The sequence below is a fragment of the Natrix helvetica genome (assembly GCF_964273705.1).
Source record: "Natrix helvetica genome assembly, chromosome: 5".
Taxonomy (NCBI): domain Eukaryota; kingdom Metazoa; phylum Chordata; class Lepidosauria; order Squamata; family Natricidae; genus Natrix; species Natrix helvetica.
In genome coordinates, this window is record NC_138551.1 from 2,762,114 (window position 1) to 2,776,106 (window position 13,993).

Sequence of the window (13,993 nt, forward strand, 5' to 3'; positions counted from 1 at the left end):
GGCAACCCACAAATAATTTGGAATCATCGGAAAGTCAAAAGGGCCCTTTTAGTCGGAGAAGATTTATTGCTTCTGCGGTTGGAGCTAATTCGTATAAACATGAAGTTTGCATAAATACGCATATGTGGACAGACAGTGGTTTTCAATGGAATCCAGCCCAAATTACTAGTTTCCAATTTTTCTGGGTTTCTCAGACTTTTACCGGCAACGTTCCCCATTCTGAGTTTCTCCGTTTCCTGCAAATCGGCTCGCTTCAGTTCACTGAACTTAGAATAGTTGGGAAGGGACCTTGTAGGTCATCTAATCCAACCCCCTGCTCAAGTAGGAGATTCTACACCATTTCTGACAAGTGGCAGTCCAGTCTCTTCTTGAAAGCCTCCAGGGATGAAGCTCCCACAACTTCTGAAGGCAACATCTGTTCCATGGGTTGATTGTTCTCACTGTCAGAAAATTTCTCCTTATTTCTAGGTTGAATCTCTCCTTGTTCAGTTTCCATCCGTTATTCCTTGTCTGGCCTTTGGGTGGTTTGGAGAATAGCTTGACCCCCTCCTCTCTGTGGCAGCCCCTCAAACATTAGAACACTGCTATCATGTCTCCTGTGGTCCTTCTCTTCCCTAGACTAGTCATGCCCAGTTCCTGCAACCGTTCTTCATATATTTTAGCATCCAGTCCTCTAACTGTCTTGGTTGCTCTTCTCTGCACCCTTTCTAGAGTCTCCACATCTCAATAACTCAAGGAGAGAAGCAATTTAGAACTGAGGAGAAATTTCCTGACAGTGAGAACAATTAATCAGTGGAACAACCTGCCTCCAGAAGTTGTGAATGCTCCAACACTGGAAGTTTTCAAGAAGATGTTGGATATCCATTTGTCTGAAATGGTATAGGGTTTCCTGCATAGGCAGGGGGTTGGACTAGAAGACCTCCAAGGTCCCAACTCTGCTATTCTATTCTAATTCATCTTTTAAAGCTTGTTTTCAGATTGGTGTTCAAATCTGTATCTTATCTTGGGGCCTCCTTTTCCTTTTTCCAAATTTAAGATTGTCATCAATGTTGTCAAGCTTTGCCCAACATTTTTACGATTCCTCAAATGGAACGGCGTCGCTTGTTGTATTTTCCTAAACACAGATAGTCCTCAGCTTACAACAATCCATATGGTGACCATTCAAAGTTACAACAGGACTGGGGAAAAATGAACGATGACTATTTTTAACGCTTAGGACCATTGCGGCATCTCCATGGTCTTATGACAAAAATTTGGACATTGGGCAGCTCACTCATATTTATGACGGTTTTAGTGTTCCAGGGGCCATGTGGTCTCCTTTTGCAACCTTCTGACAAGCCAAGTCAATGGGGAAGCCAGATTCACTTCACAACCATGTTACCAACTTAGCAACTACAGTGATTCACTTAGCAACTGTGGCAGGAAAGGGCAAAATTTACTGAAGCACTGTCTCACTGAGCAACTGAATTTTGGGGCTCAAAATTGGACTACCTATATAGGCATTTCTCTAGAAACATTTTTATTGTCGTTGTTCATCGTGCAGCCAGTCAGATGTTTAGATTGGATTTGGCCTTTTTGCCCAAGGCTCTGAGATGGGCAGATGTGGGTGTTTTATGGAGTTAAAGCTCTTGTTGCAGGACGTAAGCTATTCTAAGTCAAGCTGTCTTTTGTGACTGATCGGGATTTGTCAATGCCCATGGTTGTCAGGATGGCTCGTTGCACAATCAGCCAGATGTTCAGACTGGATTAAGCATTTTTGTCCACCTATTGAGTGCTTCCCAAGGACCTGAGATAGACAGATTTTATTTGAATGTCGCAGGATGTAAGCTGTTCAGAGTCAAGCTTTTTGCCTTTTGCAATTGACAATGTTGATTTTGTCAATGCCGGTGATTTTCAAGTGGTGCTCCAGTTGTTTTGAGATTGCACCCATGGCTAATATTATTACTATCCAATTTATTTACCCATATCAGATTCAAGGCAACTCTTTCCATTAGATGCTTGTTTAAAAGATGGAAGGATTCAGGAAATTAAATGGATGGTTCCTTCCTTCCTTCCTTCCTTCCTTCCTTCCTCCCTCCCTCCCTCCCTCCCTCCCTCCCTCCCTCCCTCCCTCCCTCCCTCCCTTCCTCTAAGAGAAATTTCCTGACAGAAAAATAATGGAAATTAAATGGATGGTTCCTTCCTCCCTCCCTCCCTCCCTCCCTCTCAGGAGAAATTTCCTGACAGAAAAATAATGGAAATTAAATGAATGGTTCCTTCTTTCCTTCCTTCCTTTCTTCCTTCCTTTTTTCTTCTTTCCTTCCTTCCTTTTTTCTTCTTTTCTTCCTTCCTTCCTTCCTTCCTTCCTCTAAGGAGAAATTTCCTGACAGAAAAATAGTGGAAATTAAATGAATGGTTCCTTCTTTCCTTCCTTCCTTTCTTCCTTCCTTTTTTCTTCTTTCCTTCCTTCCTTTTTTCTTCTTTTCTTCCTTCCTTCCTTCCTTCCTTCCTTCCTTCCTTCCTTCCTCTAAGGAGAAATTTCCTGACAGAAAAATAGTGGAAATTAAATGAATGGTTCCTTCTTTCCTTCCTTCCTTTCTTCCTTCCTTTTTTCTTCTTTCCTTCCTTCCTTTTTTCTTCTTTTCTTTCTTTCTTCCTTCCTTCCTTCCTTCCTTCCTTCCTTCCTTCCTTCCTTCCTTCCTTCCTCTAAGGAGAAATTTCCTGACAGAAAAATAGTGGAAATTAAATGAATGGTTCCTTCTTTCCTTCCTTCCTTTCTTCCTTCCTTTTTTCTTCTTTCCTTCCTTCCTTTTTTCTTCTTTTCTTTCTTTCTTCCTTCCTTCCTTCCTTCCTTCCTTCCTTCCTTCCTTTAAGGAGAAATTTCCTGACAAAAAAATAGTGGAAATTAAACAGACAGTTCCTTGGTTCTCCTAACAACAGTACAAATGGCCTAATAAATTATTATTTTTCTCCTGTGTAGCCTCTTTCTGTTCATCTCTTCTCCAGTCCACAGCAGAGGCTGTTTTAATTCACCCATAAATATCCCAGCTCCAGAGTAATGTTCACCCTCTTTTTCTCCGACACAAAGTTGGCCCCTGAATCCGTGTCACTCAGCCTTGGCAACTGGAAGGTGGGTGGGCTTCAACTCCCAGAATTCCCCTGCCATCGTGGGTTCTTGGTCACCATAGCATTCTTGCTTAATGATATGGTCAGGAGTGGGATCTTGCCAGATCCTGTTGGCCACTCCTGGTTGCTACAGACATGTCTTGTTCCTTTCGTTGTTGGGTTGTCCCTGCGTAGACATGTTGGCTTGGAGATGGTTATGAGGTTCTGGCAGACAGCTTTGCATTTACAACCTTATAAGGTTCCTTGTAAACATGGATTTACATGGCCTTCTGACTTCATAGTTACTTTAATCAGCTCTTAGGAACCATATAAATAGATGTTCTCCAGGAGAACCTGGTCCTTCAAGTCTTCCAATTATGTCCTCATCACCATTGTAACTGTTGTATTGTTTTTGATTGATTGAGTGATTGATTGATTGATTGATTGATCAATGCATCATGTGCCATCAAGTCAGGTCAAATTTTAGGGACTGCATGGATAACCCTTCTCCATGGTTGATCTGTCCTTAAGCAGGTCCTTCAGATGATGTCCCCATTACCACCATCACTGAGTCCATCGTCTTTGCTTCTGGTTGTCCTCTTCTTCTCTCCTTCCATCTTTCCCACCATGGTGGACTTCTCAGAGGAGCTGGTCTCTGCATTGATTGATGGTTTAATGCTATCTGTGTTGACTCTTAGCAGCCAAAAGGATAGATGTTCTCCATGGCTGACCTGTCCCTTAGCAGGTCCTTCAAATCTTCCAATAGTGTCTCCATCACCACCATAACTAAGTCCATCTTCTTTACTTGGTGGTCATCCTCTTCTTGTCTTTCCTTCCACCTTTCTCAGCATGCTGGACTTCTCAGAGGAACTGGCTGGACCTTTGCATCGATTGACTGATTGATCAATGCATCATATGCCATCAAGTCAGGTCAAATTTTAGTGACTGCGTGGATAGCCATGGCTGATCTCTCCTTAAGCCGGTCCTTCAGGTGGTGTCTCCATCACCACTATCACTGAGTCCATGTTCTTTGCTTCTTGTTTTCCTCTTCTCTTTCCTTCCATCTTTCCCACCATGGTGGACTTCTCCAAAGAGCCAATCTCTGCATTGATTGATGGTTTAGTGCTATCAGTGTTGACTCTTAGCAGCCCAAAAGGTAGATGTTCTCCATGGCTGATCTGTTTTTAAGCAGGTCCTTCAAGTCTTCCAATGGTGTCCATCTTATTTACTTGGTGGTCATCCTCTTCTCTCTCCTTCCACCAACGTTTTTTTTAAACTGGTGATCTGGCTGATTGATTTAGACTCTGAACCTTCAACATTCTGCAGATTTAGGAGTGTTGTGTGGAATTAATTGTGGCTTTTACACCCCGGGTGCAAAATGCTTTCTTCCCCTGGCAACCCGAATCACATCTGCTCCAGATGAGGAGCAGCTGTTTTGGAGACCCAGTAAAAAAAAAGAGGGGGGGAGGGAGGGAGAGAGAGGGAGGGAGGGAGAGAGAGAGGGAGAGAGAGTCTGAAGAGGACAGGAGGGGGCAGCTTTAAGCTTTAAGTCAGAAAAGTCAAGATGGTGGCTTTTGGGGGGGGGCTGTGATTTCTTTTTAAATCAGACACTGAGGGAGCCCCATTCAGAACTATCAAGCAGCACCTTTGCTATAAATGAGTCTAAACTAAAGCAGTGTTTTTCATATTTTTTCCTTCCTTCCATTTTTCCTTCCTTCCTCCCACCTCTTCCACACCCTTCCTTCCCTTTCTTTTTCTCCCATTTTTTCCTTTCTTTTTCCCTTCCTCCTTTCTTTTTTCTTCCTATCTTCTTCCTCTTCCTTCCCTTCCCTCCCTCTCTCACACCCTTCCTTCACTTCCTTCCTTCACTTCCTTCCTTTCTTTTTTCTTTTTTCTTCTTTCCTTCCTTCCTTCCTTCCTCCCCTCCCTCCCTCCCTCCCTTCCTTCCTCTAAAAAGGAATTTCCTAAGAGTGAGAACAATTAACCAGTGGAACAACTTTCCTCCAGAAGTTGTGGATGTTCACAACTCTGGGGGCTTTTAAGAAGAGATCAGACAACCATTTGTCTGATATGGTGTAGTGTTTCCTGCTTGATCAGGGGGTTGGACTAGAAGACCTCCAAGGTCCCTTCCAACTCTGTTATTCCGTACCTCCCTTGAAGGAACTTCTAACAACTGTGAAGACGGCAGCTTGATGGTCTGGAAAGGGACCCCCCCCCCCACATAAGGCTCATCATCTCATCGATGCGTCCCCTCTTCAAAGAGGGGGGGGATGTCTCCTAAAACACTCTCCGTGGCCAGGCTATCCAAGACTTGCCCACCCCGCTTAGTTTCCCCATGGTGAGAAGGGAAAGAGACCCCCAGAAACATTCCCATGACCCTTTCAAGGACCCCCTCTTGGCCTTGGGGTGCCCACCTTTCACCCAGAGGGAGCACCCGGGGGGCCATCGGCATTTGTAGCAAGGAGTCTCTTCGCTCTTCTTTTTCTTCTTGTGGTTTCCACAGATTACTTCCATCCTGCTGTGGAATGCCAGACTCTTAATGAGGAGCACAGTTGAGATATGCATGTGTATATATATATATCTATATCTATTTTTTCAAGAGGTGGACCAGACGCCCCTCAGCCCAATTAATGCATTCCAAGACAGGCCCGGAGGAGGTCAGCGGCCTCCTCCAGGGACGGTGGGCCAGAGGGCCAGTCACACAGCCTGGGACCATCCTGGAGAGATTCCCATAAAATGCCTTTTTGCTTTCCCTTCTCCTCCCGCGAGGGGTGGGGGGAGAAGGCAGCAGCTCGGAGGGGTTTTCAGCCCAAGCCACTGCTGAGTTAGAAGTGGGGTTCAGCGTTAGAGAACTTGAGGGGACCCCTGTACTTGTCTGCTGCTCTTCACCTTCTCAGCAGTTTTGGCTGGCCGGGGAATTCTGGGAGTTGAAGTCCATACAGGATGGCTGGGGAATTCTGGGAGTTGAAGTCCATACGGGATGGCCGGGGAATTCTGGGAGTTGAAGTCCATACGGGATGGCTGGGGAATTCTGGGAGTTGAAGTCCATACAGGATGGTCGGGGAATTCTGGGAGTTGAAGTCCATACGGGATGGCTGGGGAATTCTGGGAGTTGAAGTCCATACGGGATGGCTGGGGAATTCTGGGAGTTGAAGTCCATACAGGATGGTCGGGGAATTCTGGGATTGAAGTCCATACAGGATGGCCGGGGAATTCTGGGAGTTGAAGTCCATACAGGATGGCTGGGGAATTCTGGAAGTTGAAGTCCATACAGGATGGCCGGGGAATTCTGGGAGTTGAAGTCCATACAGGATGGCTGGGGAATTCTGGAAGTTGAAGTCCATACAGGATGGCTGGGGAATTCTGGGAGTTGAAGTCCATACAGGATGGCCGGGGAATTCTGGGAGTTGAAGTCCATACAGGATGGCTGGGGAATTCTGGGAGTTGAAGTCCATACAGGATGGCTGGGGAATTCTGGGAGTTGAAGTCCATACAGGATGGCTGGGGAATTCTGGGAGTTGAAGTCCATACGGGATGGCCGGGGAATTCTGGGAGTTGAAGTCCATACGGGATGGCTGGGGAATTCTGGGAGTTGAAGTCCATACGGGATGGCCGGGGAATTCTGGGAGTTGAAGTCCATACGGGATGGCTGGGGAATTCTGGGAGTTGAAGTCCATACGGGATGGCTGGGGAATTCTGGGAGTTGAAGTCCATACAGGATAGCTGGGGAATTCTGGGAGTTGAAGTCCATACGGGATGGCTGGGGAATTCTGGGAGTTGAAGTCCATACGGGATGGCTGGGGAATTCTGGGAGTTGAAGTCCATACGGGATGGCTGGGGAATTCTGGGAGTTGAAGTCCATACGGGATGGCTGGGGAATTCTGGAAGTTGAAGTCCATACAGGATGGCCGGGGAATCCTGGGAGTTGAAGTCCATACAGGATGGCTGGGGAATTCTGGGAGTTGAAGTCCATACAGGATAGCTGGGGAATTCTGGGAGTTGAAGTCCATACAGGATGGCTGGGGAATTCTGGGAGTTGAAGTCCATACAGGATGGCTGGGGAATTCTGGGAGTTGAAGTCCATACGGGATGGCTGGGGAATTCTGGGAGTTGATGTCCATACGGGATGGCTGGGGAATTCTGGGAGTTGAAGTCCATACAGGATGGCTGGGGAATTCTGGGAGTTGAAGTCCATACGGGATGGCTGGGGAATTCTGGGAGTTGATGTCCATCTCTCTTGTATTGTGATAGCTGAGGAATTCTGAGAGTTGAAGTCCACATATTTTAAGTAGACTGACTGGGGAATTCTGGCAGTAGAAGACCGCACACCTTGTAACAAGCCGGTGGGGAATTCTGGGAGTTGAAGTGCATCCATCATCAAGCCTGCCGGTTGGGGAATTCTGGGGTTTGAAGAATTCTGGGGTTATAAGACTATCTTATGCTGGCTGGGGAATTCTGGGAGTTGAATGCTACCCATCTTAAAGCATTCTGGATGGGGAATTCTGGGAATTGAAGTCCACCCATCTTAAAGCATGCTGGGCGAGGGATTCTGGGGGCTGAAGTCCACACATGTTGGCTGGGGAATTCTGGGAATTGAAGTCTACCCATCTTAAAGTAACCAGGCTTGAGAAACACTGCTGGAGAACGTCTTAACCAAAGCATCTTAACTTTTTCTGCTTTCCTTGCTTCTTCTTGGTTTTTCCATCACGATCTTTGGAAACAGCTCCCTCTTCCCAGTCTGTTCTCCATAGCAGACCCTCTATTTTAGCCCACCCCCCTCAATTGGTGACAGACCCCTGCCCGTCTTCTTTTGCCTGCGGCCATCCATCTCTTTCCCTAAATTATCAAGGAGAACAAGCAGGCAGCGGACTTAAAGCAGAGAGATATCTTACCAGCTTGTTCATGAACGTAGGTTCTGTGGTGGACGGCATATTTTTTTCCATAAAACACAAAGGTCCCCAGAGCTCACAGCTCATTACAACTTTTGCCTTTGGGGTCAGGATGTCAACATGTTCACTAGAGAAGATTTATCCCCGAGGAAGAGCAGCAACGGCCGAAGACGAGAAGGGGAGAAAGGAAAAGAGGTTGTCTCTTAAAACAGGAAGACACAACGGTAATATTGGACCCACAAGGAGAAAAAAACTATTTTTTAAAAAAAGCTTTTTATTTTTAATCTCTTACATACAAACAGGTATACATTCACATAGCTATTGTTCTTATTTGTATTTATTACACATTTGTTTTCCCATATAAAAGGTTAAAGTACACATTCTGGGTTCCTTTGCTTGCCATCCCATAAACCTATTTTATGTTATCAATGCCCTACTTTTCCTTTCTTTTCTCCCTCCGTCCCTTCTCTACTTCCTTCCTCCTCTCCTTTACCTTTCCTTCTTCCTTTGCCTCTCCCCATCTCCTCTCTTCTTCTTCTTCTTCTTCTTCTTCTTCTTCTTCTTCTTCTTCTTCTTCTTCTTCTTCTTCTTCTTCTTCTTCTTCTTCTTCTTCTCCTTCCTCCCCTCTCTCCTTCTCTTTCTATCCCTTCCAGCCTTCCTCTCCTTTCCTCTTCCTTCCTTCCCTCTCCTTCCCCTCTCCTCCTCTCTTCGTTTCCTTTTCTGTTGTGGTGGTGGTTATTGTGAGATATTAAAACCCAATTTTTATGCTCACAATTCAAAAGAAAAAGTCTGGTTCACAATTCAAAAGTATTTAAATAGTAAAGCAATTGTAGCAAGTCATCCTGTATTGACTTTACTGCTTTGTGAATAATTTACAATCAAGAAAAACAGTGCCAAGACTCTTACACCTTCGTGTTACATTTTACCCTTTATATGAAAGAGAAACTTATTATTTATTTATTTCCTTCTGTTATCACAAAGGAAAAAAATCCTTGTGGGTCTAATGTCTATGGAGTGTGTCTTTGTGTGTCTAATCACCTGGCCAATAAAGTACTTTATTCTACTCTATTCCAAAATAATATTTCCCTCTTTCGTCACCACGATATAAAAAAAGATGTGGAGACTCTAGAAAGAGTGCAGAGAAGAGCAACAAAGAGGATTAGGGGACTGGAGGCTAAAACATATGAAGAACGGTTGCAGGAACTGGGCTTGGCTAGTTCAATGAAAAGAAGGACTAGGGGAGACATGATAGCAGTCTTCCAATATCTCAGGGGTTGCCACAAAGAAGAGGGAGTCAAACTATTCTCCAAGGCATCAGAAAACAGGACAAGAAGCAATGGATGGAAAGTAATCAAGGAGAGAAGCAACTTAGAACTGAGGAGAAACTTCCTGACAGTTAGAACAATTAATCAGTGGAACAGAAGTTGCCTCCAGAAGTTGTGAATGTCCCAACACTGGAAGTCTTTAAGAAGATGTTGGATAGCCATTTGTCTGAAACGGTATAGGGTTTCCTGCCTAGGCAGGGGGTTGGACTAGAAGACCTCCAAGGTCCCTTCCAACTCTGCTATTGTATTGTATTGTAATTGTACAGTCCTGGCTCCTGGGTGCTCTTTGACCTTGGTTGTTTTCTTGCAGACGTTTCATGACCCAACTAGGTAACATCATCAGTTGTAGAAGGGAAAGGAGTTTATGGAGAAGAGGAGGAGAGAGGGAGGGAGGAAGAGGAGGAGGATTATTAGAATTGGGCCGTCCTGGGTTCTCTTTGACCTTGGTTGTTTTCTTGCAGACATTTCATGACCCAACTAGGTAACATCATCAGTTGTAGAAGGGAAAGGGATTTGTGGAGAGGAGGAGGAGGAAGCATGGCAGGCAAAGGGTGCCACCAACCAGCCACCCTTCTATTTTCCACTGAGCAGTGCTGGAAAAAGAGAAAAAGAGTTCCATTGGGAAGAAAACCAATCTGTCTTGGAAGAAATCCAGAAGGCTGGTACTCACTAAACCAGCCCTTTGCTCTCTGCTCATATTCATTTAATGGCTTATTAGCCAGTGGGAGGGGCAGGGCAGGGCACAAGGGCCCAGTTCCACAATCCCTGCAATCTTCGCTGTGTGAATTCCGGTCCAGTCCAAAATTCCCATGGAGTTTTGTGGGTATTTCACCAAGGCTTCGGCGTCCAACCTTGGCATGGATTTCTGCCAGTTTCCTGTCATTCGCCTCTCTGTGGCTTGAGAGGGGGGGAGCCCTTTGGGCAGATTCCTGGGGTCTCTGGGTTAGTTTTCCTGGTGATGCTAAGTAGCGATTTGAGGTTGCCTTCTTGGCTGGATCCCACCTTAACGTAAAGCCCTGGCATTTCTCCCCCCTTTTTTTAAAAAAAGAAAATATTTTTAACAATTTTATTTTATTCAAAAGGTTTAAAAGCCCTCGCATTTCTGAGCATCCACCCTGCTTATTTTTCTTTTGTTCTTTCGTTCTTTCATTCTTTCGTTCTTTCTTTCTTGCAGATTTTTTTTTATTTTTTGTTCTCTTACATACCATTTTAAGTATACACTCACATAATTCTTCTTCTTCTTCACATTTGTCATTCTTATACATTTATTATTTCATTAAAAAGGTTATAATATACAGTTTGGGTTGCTTTATTTACCATCCCTTCCCCCTGTTGTAACTCCACCTTATTTTCCCTTTCTGTTCTCCCTCCTTCCCTTCTCTGCTTCCTTCCTTCCTCCTCTCCTTCCCCCTCCTTCTTCCCTTACCTCTCCCCTACTCCTACTTCCTCCTCCCCTTCCTACCCTCTCTCCTTCTCTTTCTCTCCTTCCTTCCTCCTCTCCTTCCCCTTCCTTCTTCCCTTACCTCTCCCCTACTCCTACTCTTCCTCTCCCCCTTCCTATCCTCTCTCCTTCTCTTCCTCTCCCTTCCACCCTCCTTACCTCTTTCTTCCTTCCTCCTCTCCTTCCTCTTCCTTCTTCCCTTCCCTTTCTCCTACTCCTACTTCCTCTTCCCCTTTCTACCCTCTCTCCTTTTCTTTCTCTCCCTTCCACCCTCCTCTCCTTACCTCTTTCTTCTTTCCCCCGTCTTCCTTTCATTCTCTCCTCCTCTCTCCCTTTCTTTTTCTGTTGTTGTAGGTGTTTCTTTCAGATCTCAGTTTATGTTTCCTTGGGATGGTATTTCCGCAAACTCAAATATAATTTGGTATCATTTCTTATTCCCTTTCCTTCGCTAATTTTTCTCTTTCTTTCTTTCTTTAAAAAAAGCACCTTTTAATTATGTATTTGTTTTAGAGAACATGTAAAAACACACATGAAAAGGAAAACCATCGGAAAAGGGAGAGAGAAAAGAAAGAAAAAGGAAAAGTGAACTGTGGGTTTCCAATTTTTTTTCAGCATGGTAAAGCACCAAGTACAGATAGTCCTTGAGTTACGACCGCCACCTTTTGGAGGCCAAAAACTCCATTGCTAAGCAATTTTAAATGAGCTGTGCCCCACTTGATGACCTTTTTTTGCCACCGTTGTTAAGTGAATCACCGCAGTGGTTAAGTTAGTCACACGGTTGCTAAGTGAATCTGGCATCCCCATCGATCTTGCTTGTCAGGTCGCCAATGGGGATCACATGACCGTCATAACTATGAACCAATTGCCAAGCATTCGAATTTTGATCACCTGACCCCGGGAATGGGCAACGGTCATAGGTGTGAAAAACGGTCATACGTCCGTTTTTCCAGTGCTGTGGCAACTTCAAACGGTCACTAAATAGACAAACGGTCGTAAGTCGAGTCGAATTTGACATTTCTAGAAGAACCAACTGGTTTTTAAAAAAAAAGTTTTATTCATTTTCCGTTTTAAAAATATATATGTATAAACATTTCATCTCTCCTTAAGCCAGGGGTGTCTAAACTTGGGAACTTTAAGACTTGTGGACTTCAACTCCCAGAATTCCCCAGCCAGCAGCTGGCTGGGGAATTCTGGGAGTTGAAGTCCACAAGTCTTAAAGTTCCCAAGTTTGGATACCCCTGCCTTAAGCAGTGTGTCGTCTGGGCACGCATATTTCTGTGCAACATCCTTCCACAAATTATATAGGTTCAACAATTATACCATGTGTAACACTTCATTTCCTTCATAGCATATCTACTAATAAAAATGCAATAATAACATTAAACATGATTATTCTCATCATACTCGTCTTACCAGTTGCCGTTTTATTCTTATCTCTCTCTTAACGTATCTTCTATTCTTCTCGTTGTCTTCTTCCTTTATTTCCAATTTCCATTTTTTATTCTCTAACCATTGATAAAATGCTTCCCATATCATAGTCAGTTAATAGAAGAAGAGAAGGCGATTAGGAAAATGTTAGAATTATGCAGAATTGAATAGACCAGCACTAGCAATTAAGCAGAAGGGCCAAGTCAAAATTTCATATATTTTTTTCCTTTCTCAAGCAATAAAATCTTTGCATAAGGACAACGATGTCTGCAGGATAATGTCAAAAGTCTCAAGATGATAACCATAACATCCATGTGATAAAAGCTCCACTTCCTTTTTTTATCCAAATGCATATTAAATGTAATAATTATTCTGAAATGCACATTAAAAATAGCAGAGGTTCAATTAGAGTCTCCTTCCTGAGCAGGGGGTTGGACTAGAAGACCTCCAAGGTCCCTTCCACCCCTATGATATTACTCTGGTGCCATCTCTGACTTTTGGGTCCCTATCCTACAGACACGCCTGCAAATGGTTTCACATTTAAAAGCAGAACACGCAGAAAAGCAGAACAGGCAAACAAAAATCATATAAAATAAATATAGATCGAAGGGTTGATTGGAACCATCTGGTCTGGCAAAATTTGAGTGGGGCTCTCTGGAAAAATAATAATAATAATGTCAGGCTTTCCAAATTTTCCACTCCCAAAACCAAATAGATCAAAAGGAAAAAGAGGGAAAAAATATAGTGGAAAATATAGATTATAGTCTTCGAAAAAACGTCCATCCCTGCCTTTCCGGCACAGGGCAGAAAACGTTTGGGGGTATTGGCCAAGCATTGAACTGTCGGAAGGATAATTTGGGGGTCCAACTCCAACTGGGGTTGCATAAGAATAAATAAAAATGAGATCCAGACAGCTGTGAGGAAAGAAGAAATATTTATTCCTAAAAAGCAAAAAAAAAAAAAAAAAGTTGGCTGCAGAGAAATGGGGTACATTGGCAAACTTTTATAGGGGGGAGCTTCTGTGTGTGTCTGTGTGTGTGTTTGTGTGTGTGTTTGTGTGTTTGTGAACTTAGAATTTGGCGGGTAGAGTTTATTTTTCCAAAAATACAGTTTTTATTAAACATTTTTAAGTTTAAAAAGAAAAAGAAAAAACAAATAGAAAAACAAATACAAAGCAGATAAAAACACAAACAACATAACAATATATATATTATATATTAACAATATTATATATATATATATATATATATATATATATATATATATATATATATATATATATATACATATACATATACATATACATATACATATACATATACATATACATATACATATATATATATATATATATATATATATGCTGGTTTTGTTGTATTCGGGTCTTTTCCCGTGTAAAGTTGAGATTGTCTTTGCAACGTTTCGGCAGGATCGCACCTGCCATCTTCAAGCGTGGGCTCAAAATGTGGGCTTAAAATGGGATCGGAGCTGCCGTCTTTCTGTAAGTCTTGGTGGGAGGGGATGGGGTGCTGGCTTTGTTTCAGTAAGTGGAATGATTGGTTGTGTGGTTGTATCATGATTGGTAGATTGGTGCTGATTGGTGCAGGCTGCGTGTGCATTGTTGTTTTGTATTATAACGGCTTGGGTGGTGGGTGGTGTTCGTTTGTTGGGAAACGAACTTTACACGGGAAAAGACCCGAATACAACAAAACCAGCATACCTACACCCGTGAAAATCTACGAAAACATATATATATATATATATATATATATATATATATATATATATATATATATATATATATATATATATATAATTTGTGTTAC

At 43.2% G+C, this 13,993-nt stretch overlaps 1 protein-coding gene across 3 annotated transcripts in view; it reads left to right on the forward strand.

Annotated features, from left to right (window-relative positions):
- Window positions 1–13,993, forward strand: part of MASP1 (MBL associated serine protease 1) — a 105,168-nt gene that overhangs the window by 9,044 nt on the left and 82,131 nt on the right. The gene's annotated exons all lie outside the window — the stretch shown is intronic.